Source organism: Cyanistes caeruleus, chromosome 6 (assembly GCF_971803275.1).
Source record: "Cyanistes caeruleus chromosome 6, bCyaCae1.hap1.1, whole genome shotgun sequence".
NCBI classification, from domain to species: Eukaryota; Metazoa; Chordata; class Aves; order Passeriformes; family Paridae; genus Cyanistes; species Cyanistes caeruleus.
The window spans coordinates 52,541,508-52,550,268 of NC_141706.1; the positions used below are offsets into that span (position 1 = coordinate 52,541,508).

General features: G+C 41.5%; 1 protein-coding gene across 14 annotated transcripts in view; it reads right to left on the bottom strand.

Moving 5' to 3' along the window:
- The window catches only part of GPR68 (G protein-coupled receptor 68), a 33,086-nt gene that overhangs the window by 22,558 nt on the left and 1,767 nt on the right, over positions 1-8,761 (bottom strand). For 4 of the 14 annotated variants that reach the window (XM_086893036.1, XM_086893038.1, XM_086893039.1 and 1 more), the window contains exons 2-3: positions 1,263-1,447; positions 361-480 (exon numbers count right to left, since the gene is read on the bottom strand). The gene's annotated coding sequence lies outside the window, so the exon portion shown is untranslated. Of the gene's footprint in view, positions 1-360; positions 578-1,262; positions 1,448-1,840; positions 1,927-8,761 lie in introns of those variants that run through there. The other 10 variants (XM_086893040.1, XM_086893043.1, XM_086893041.1 and 7 more) reach the window with 5 other exon arrangements.

Below are 8,761 nucleotides of genomic sequence, written 5' to 3' on the forward strand. Positions count from 1 at the left end.
GCAACTGCTCTGATTCCTTGCTGCAATCAACAAACAGTTTCTCAGTTTATCTTAACAATTTCCTTTCATCAGTACAACTTGAACATTCAGCTCTCCTTGTGTCTAATTGGAACTCAAGAAAGTGTTTTTGAGAAAACCTTTATTCAAAGTTCCTGCCAGCAGGAACTTTGCCAAGGAAATTAATTTTGAAGTTGTGAATTTTTTGGACACATTGCTTTGGTTGAGTCCTTGGAGCACCTCACAGTTTTGGTTTAACAACTCAGCTAGAAAACTGACTTACCACCTCTCCAGGGGTGAGACCTGCTCGGTGATGGAAAACTAACTTGCTTTCAAGAACGAACAGATAAAAATCAAACTCACCTGTTAGCAGAGTTTATGCAAAGAAGTTTTGCCTTCAATGTGAAGAGCACAAAACTTCCCTTCTCCTCACTCCTTCTCAGGCTGCTGGTGAGGCTGTCCTCCTCCCAGCTGTGAGCAAGGCTGTCCGTGAAACAGTGCGGGAAAGGAGGAGGAGATTGTGTTTCAGCTCCTGTGCTCCTTATGGTTCATCTGTGAAGGAGTCAGCTCCGCCCAGCCCTCTCCTTCCTCACCCACTCACTCATAAGTGAGAGAGATGAGCGTGCCAAAAGCAGGCACTGAATATAGAGAATGCAAAGTACACAGAGTGGTGTTCCCAGCCATCCCCACCGGCACACACACTGACCAGCAGAGACCTGCACTATGATCACAGCAGCCAGTGCAGAGGCCAAATCCAGCTGCTTCCAGCTTATCTAAACACACACAGATGTTGCCTTATGCAGGCATACTGAAAAGTACACAGAGTGTTAGTGTTGTTATTAGTATCAGTTACAGTCAGTTGTTTCTAGAGCTCATGGTCAGACCATTACATCCAAACACAGGCAGAAGGGGATCTCTGCACAAGAAGTATCTTCTCTCACTGTGAAAGAGCAAGGGCTGTGAGGGGGGCAGTGCCTTCCTCTCTTGTCTGCACAGCCAGACAGACTGGGGCATAAAGAGACTGAAGGGCCTGCCCGAGGTCATTCAGGAAGGGTGTAGCAGATGAAAAAGCTGACCTCCTGCTAACTCACACCACTACCCCTATTCCCACAGGAGTGAAAGCTGCACTGTGGGATTTGTATTAAACTGTCTCACTCAAACTGAAACATATTACTTTTGAAAACAGAGATAAATACAAATTACACCATTGAAGCTGGGAACAAAAACTGTTACCAGGTCAGGCTCTAAACTGGTGCATAACTCACCTGATGCAGTGCTCTGCCATGCAGCTGTAGGGACACCAGTGGCACTACATGGTCAGAGCAGCACCCAACCAGCACTCCCTTCTGCTCACTGCAATGGGCAACAGTGCTCTGAGGACAGCCAGACAGTGAGTCTGGAAACGGGAATCTTGTGCATGGAACTCTAAGATGTGTTCTCCATTTCCAACCTGGTGGAAAGCAGAGTGATATAAGCACACAAAAAAAAATAGAAAAAATAAAACAAACTAAAACAGGGAGAAGACAAAAGAACATTTAGAAAACCTGGAAATGCTCCAGGAGAACCCATGGCTAACATCAGAAACATTATCAAAAATAACTCCTCATTCCAAACACAGGCAAAGGGCTCCTCAGGTACAACAGGCTACCAAACGGCAGAGCCCTTTCTTTGCCAGGGCCTCTGGCAGGTCAGAGATCTAAAATTATCTGCAGGGTTAAGAAACATGGCTGAATTTCTGAGGAGGCATGCAGCAAAAAAAAAAAAAAAAAAAAAAAAAAAGGAAATTATTGGATATGGTCATGAAAGGCTGCAACAAGCAGAGAACTGTCCTTTGCAGGCTCACTGTGCTGCTTGGAGGATGTCAAAGGTCAGGCAGCACACCTGGCTGAACACAGTCTCCTGGAAGAGAGGCCAGAGGCTGAACACCCTCTGCAATGTAAAGAAATATGAATGGTTGGTGTCAAAGTTATTAGGACTACTGGAAGTACTCCCTCTTCTGATTAATTTTTGTTGTTGATGTTTGTTTGTGGTTTAATTTTTTTTAAATTTTGTACTCATTTAATCTTTATTATTTATTTTTAAATACACATATAAGAATACACATATTAAGAAAATCATCAGATTGGACCTTCCAGGAAGTGACATAAAACATTTGTTTCAATACCTCTTAATCCAAAATTATGTATCCTTGGATACTGTGAGGCTTTTTTTGAAGAATTTATAAAAGATGGTATTAAGAAAATGAAGTGCAGTAACTTCCTTAGAAGTATGTGCACTAATCTTCAGTAAAAAGCAACAGGGCATTATACTGGGCTACTTGCCTTCCTAGAGAGACTGTCTAGGGCAGAGACCACGTGGTACCCAGTTCTCACTGGTGGCTGCAGGGAAAGCATTGCACCTTCTGCAGGGTCCAGGCTGCAGATAGGGAACAAGCCCTGAGAAGAACCACAGTCAGTGATTACCCTTTGGGTGCCAGGAAAAGCAGAGATACTTGCAGAGGTAACATTGTGGGCTGTATCTCTTTCCTGGTTCCCACCTTGGCTGCAGTTGTCTTGTCATGCTGATGTGCGTACCTGCTCAAAGATGTGTTACACCAGTGTTGAATACAGGTGGACAGAATATCCAGAAGGCACAGCCTGAAAATTGCTCATCAAACACAATACGGGTCTATCAAAGCAGCCTAAAAGGCAGCACCTGACCCAGGCAGCTGGTAAAATATGCCTTGTAAGTGGAGCAGAAACACTGACTTCCACAAACCTCTCTCTCAGAAAATTACAGAGGAAAATAAACTCCAGAAAAATCCTGTGTTTGTTTCTTTTTCATCCAGACATTCTATTTTGCTTGTCTCAGCATGCAGATGCTGTAAAGCAGGTAACTAAAATAAGGGGATTTAAGGCCTTGGTGACCTGTCTTCATCACTTCCAAGGAGGCAGAGCCATGTGTTGCCACCTCCATCACACACACTCAGCCACTGCATGTTGGCCATATTTAGTTCTTCTCAAAATGAAAAGGAATAACATTTTTGGTAGCCTTTTATCTTCACGAATTATACAGTAGCTATTAAAGCTGACAAACAGCTATTACTCACTGCAAGTAGCAATTCTAGCTTTTTGCTCACTTTGGTCAAATAATTTTAAAGTGTGTGATGATTAAGTAACACTACTGATTTTAATTGCTCTTGGCTAACATATGTTAAAACCAGAAGCAAGAAGATTGAAAAAGAATGGAGCTAAACTGATGTTAGGAATGTCACAGATGCCATGGAAATGCAGCAGGAAGGAGGCCATTGAGACCATCTCCTTACCCATTGAGGAAAGCCAGACTAGCTCCTCTAGAGCTTATGATTCTCGTAAATTGCCATTAAGGAAGATTCTGCCTCATCTCTTGCAATATCTCCATTCCATGACTAGTGCTGTTCTTAAGAACCTTGCACTAATATAAAAATCATTACCCTCCATGTTTCCAATTAATTTATCTTTTTCTTGCCCTTCTGTGAATGTACATGAAAACAGACTATTGCTACCTTTCTCAATATTGATCATTTAAATGTCTGAAGATTAATCATACTGTTCGTCTTAGATTTTTGTAGATTAAGCAACCTCACTTTTCCAGTGTTTTTTGTAGATCATGTTTTCCAGGTCTCTGCCCACCCACAGTGGTCTCACTTCCAGTCATCAGCATCCCTCCTTAAGTATATTCCAGCAGAGGCCCTTTCTGGCAGTGTTGGCATTGATTCCAAGTACTTGATCTACACGTTGCCTATGAGGGTCAACTTTCCTATGAAATTTGATTGAAATCCTTTCAAGCACCCATTTTGGTGAGGAAAAGTGGAAAACAAGTAAATTCTCTCTTTTGTAGTGATAGGCCACAGAAACATTCCCATTTTGTATAGCTGAGTAACAAGAACTTGCTAATGTTCTTGCTGGTACCACCCTAGAGTCCCTGCAGGGCCAGCTCTTACACTGTCCAGAGAAGTGGCTGTGCAAAAAAACGCTTCACTTGTATCAGAGGTTTCACTGTAGCCAGGCATCTCACTTTATCTAGCTGTTTTCCTCCTATCTTCCTTTGTTTCTGCTCTTATCCTCATCTGCAGTGCACCATGTGTTATTTTTAACCCTTCCCACAAGTTAGAAGGGAAACAGGTTGTTCACAGGGACGTGTGACCAGCAGGAAATTCTCTCTGTCCTCGCTATGCTGGTGTTTTTCAAACCCCTTCAAAATTTAAATTCAAAATCACTCAAAATGTCCTATTTTTGCCCACCTCAGTAGAGGGAGGAACCTGGAAGGGCAGCAAGGACTCAATAAGCTAGATAGGGACAGCAAGCCATCCCCACAGGTTTGGGGTTTTTTGCCAGGTAACATATGCCTCTCTGATTCTTTCCTGAGGCAGGAAACATGTTTCATTTACACTGAAAATGCAATTTAACAATCTTTTGCACCTAGACTGCAAATATCCAACATTTTGAGACCTCATTTTGCAGACTAGAAATGGGCTTCATGTTGGTGAATTTGGCAACCAAGTAATACCAAGTACGGTGGCTACATGTGGATTACCACTCGTCATCTGCAGAGGATCATGGACCTGTAGAGGATCAGCTGGCCTGTCCTAGAGTGCTCTGTGGTACAACTGCAAGCACCCACTTCTTCCCTTTGCCTATAAAGGCAGAAAAGCCTCACTCTTAGGGAGGAGTGAAGAGTGAGGTGATATGAGCATCACACAGCTATCCAGGAGCTCTGCCCGTTTCTGTTGACAACACTGAACAGCGCAGTCATGGACACAAAGGAAATGGAGAATGCAGAAATTTCTATGCCAAGCCTATGAGAATGAATAAAGAAGTTTTTTCAAAATCTCAGTGTCAAGGGCAGTGATATTATTGGTAGCCATTACAGCTACTCCAGAACCCAGGCTAAAATACCTCTGCTCTTGTTATCTACAGAACAGAGGCATTAATTATTTCCCCAGTTATGGTGCCCCTAGAGACACAGGCTTTGGTTGCAAGGACCCATGGATGATTGTGGGTGTGTCGGTATACTATGAATGTATTCATGAACTTCCATTCAGCTCTGGAAAAGAAGGCTGATCACAGGTAAGTGGAGTTCATTAAGAGGGACAGCCTTGTAGACCTGACCTCCTGTGCTGCTCCTCTTCCCCTTAGTAGCAGAGATGTGGGAATTCTAGTTTGAAAAGGGCTGTAGTTATAAGGTAGTCCACACACCAGTGCCCCAGCGCAGTGAGGAAGATGGGGCCTCAATGCCTTTGAACCAATACTTCAAGGACAAAATCGTTCCCAGTTTTCTATCGAAGTATGAATGTTCATAGTTCTCAGATAATGGTGTTTGCCGTAAAACATTGCTACAGCCATCATACTAAAAACAATAGACAGGGGTCACTGAGTTCACTTTTTGCTTCTCACATTCAGTTTTAGATTCCCTTCTAAGTATATTTTCCTTTTCCAAAGAAATCCTGTTAAACAGATATAACTTGAGAGTTTAACATGGGAAGGGAACATTTCTTCTGATTTTAGTTACAAAAATTCATGTGGATGAAATTTGATACAATAAAGTCTTGTTGGTATCTGTTTTCATTCATTTCCCTGATTATGTAAGAATAGAACAAGCACATGCTCATGTAGGGCAGGGTGGGAATTCAAGATCTGCCAAATGGGACTCTGTTACCATTGATATGGGTGGTTAAATAAACAAGGAAAAGGATCTGTGTTCACAGGAGCTAAATGCAGGTAATAGAACTAGGCTTCAGGAATTCCAAGTTTTTTTCAATTAAAGAAGCCAAAATAAGCAAGGAAGGAAATTCTACAACAATGACAATGATGTGGAAACTTCTACTGTTAAAAATACTGAAGACTAAATAGAAACAATATTGCCTCAATATGCAAAAAGTGATATGGATGTTCTTAAATGCATCATCCTATGAGTATTTTTAAGTTTTAGCTAGTTCCTATAGAGAATAAAGATAATACTCTGGGCTGAAGAGCAGAAAGATGTCTAGTGCTGGCAAGAAGTCACAAAGGAAGGAAAGTAACTGGAGGTGAAATGGGATTGACCAGACTGTAGTAGCTGGTTGCACTATCTGAGCTGAAGGACAGGATCTGGCAAGAAGGCTTCTTCAAACACCCCATGCAAAAAATTTTCTACCAACACACCATGTGGTTGTTGTTGGAAGTTTTAAGAACACACCAAAACACTAAAAATATACTGTTCCCCATCAAACATACATAATAAACCCATCTCCTTTAAGCCTCAACTATCCAGGAGCAAGATGCTACTGTGTGGAAACACAAGAAAAAACAACAATAGCAGAGACCCTCTTGCCAGTGAAGGCACCAAAGCTGCATTCTGGAGTGTACACAATAATTCCCTCACTGGATACTGCTTTAAACCTGTAATGCTCTAACTGAACTAAAACTACTCTGCATGGAGAAGGAACAACTGTACCAGAAAGCTGGGAGGTATGATGGAAACAGAGGACATAAACTGTACATGCTTACATGATGCTGTCAATACAGATTCCTAAAGCATTCTACCCCTTTGCATCATTTACTGGAGGACCAAAAAAGCTGTGAGCAAACTCAAGAGACTGAGCTAATTGAATGTTACCAATTTTAGCTTAATTTTAGTTAAATCCCAACTAAATTGATACAAGGTCTATCCCATACTGTTTGTGCCTACCTGTTCTCTCCATCTGCCTTTCCACAGAATCATAGAATCTACTGGACTGGAAGAGACTCATAAGGATTATTGAGTCCAACTCCCTGCTCCTTGCAGGACTATCTAACAGTCACATGACTGTGAGCATCATCCAGATGTGCCTTGAACTCTGACAGGCTTTTACTCTCCAGTGAACAAGCAGTCCTTGTTCAGAGGACTGCAGGTGTAAAAAATGTTCCCGAGATTTTTCTGTCACAAAAATTTCCCTGATCTGCATGATTTCTTCTACTTTCACTTATAAATAACCATAAGTGTCTTACAGAGGCACTCAAACTGATTGGGAGTTTTCCATCCTGTAGAAGACTGAGATACTGCAGCTGAACATCCCCAGCAGCTCTAAGACACTCTTATCTGTGGATTAGGTATTTTGTGGGCTCACAGTACACACAAATATAAGTCCCAGTTTTGCATAGCTAGAGAAAAAAATTCTCTTGCAAAGGTGCATGGAAGAAATTTTTCACAGGTTTAACAACAATGGGATAATTTTGGTCAGAGATACTTAAAATGGCAAGGGAACATAGACTTCCAAATCCCATAATCTTCAAAATACCTTGCCAAATGGTAAAACAATCACAGTAGTAACCCTATGAAACACTCACCTCAGTTCTTCAGATATACTTCCCCAATTCTTGCAGAAAACTCCCTATTCCCACTAATGCAAGTCTCTAGAGATGCCTTAGCAGTCCACTGGCAAGTTGTGCTTATCCATCTGGAATATCCTTCTCAAACTCTCATGTTCTTCCTTAGCAGTGTGTTCCCAAACACAAACTGCTTTTCTTGCCATTAGTGCACCATGCACCACTCAACAACTGCAAAAAGTGAGGTGATCTTTGACTTGTAAATTTCAGGGTGTCTTACATGGAGAAGGTGCTCACTGTTCCAAGTGTGGAATCCAAAGGCAGCCAGCACGTGATGTTGGAGAGGAAGCAGGAGGCTCTTATACTTTTATCTGATGAAGCAGAAGCTGTTTAGCTGTCCCATGAACCCTCTTACATCATAAAACCATTATAACACTATGATATTTATTAATGTATTTAATTTCACAAGAGCCTGGTGCAATCTCACCAACAGCTTCATTTTCCCTTTCCTAAGTACTCTCTCCTTTAGCAGTTTCAGATCACACCATAGGGTGTCAATCACTGCAGAGGGAGCTGGGCTGCTTTTGTTTCCCCTCTTGCAATTAAGCTTGTCACAGTCTGGTGTCAATGCTCAGATCTGCTGCTCTTTTTTATTCTGGTATGCAACACATACATCACAAACTTTGGCATGGTCTCACCATCAGAGCTACATAATCCTCAGTTATGATAATCTTTGGATAAAAATGTTGAAGTATTTTAACTAGAACTGATTAGAACATCTGGGAATGATGAGATGACAGTTTCCATGGCATTCTGTGTTTTGTTTTGGACATGTTTTACATTCCTAGTTTCTATGGAATAACCACATTTTTATTGTCCTGTTCTCAGGAGAAAACCAGTTCTGATTCCCTACTGTAACATCCTAACCCCCCACAGGAGTCAGTAAATAAACTGTCTCTTCTGTGTTTCAGCTGAGAGAAGCACAAATTCTCTTCCACTGGGGCCCCTTATTCATCCATGTTACTCTTTAATGGGATTCTTCACAATCCTTCTAATCTGAACTAACCTCAGCTTTCTGTCACACTTCACCAACTCACATTTCTGTCTTTAGGACACAGGTTAGCCTTTTAAGGACTTTCCTATTTGAGAAGCTATTGAACAGCAGCCATCTATTTTCTACTGTTCTCTTCATACTTTTGAAAAAAATCTTGTAACTGGAAAAACATCATGTAGTTTTGCAAAACTTGCCATAGTGTCTTCCAGTAACTTTAAACTCCTGTCAGTACTCTCTTAAATCATATTTTTTTTCACCCTTTTCCAGCTGATGCCATTCTCTTCTAGTTCATATGGCAGCTGCTAGCACCAGCTTTCATGAAAGACCTTGATGGCCCAGTCTAATTCTCCAGTCTAGCAACCCTTCACAACAATAACTTCATTTGTTATTTCCAGTAACTGAATTA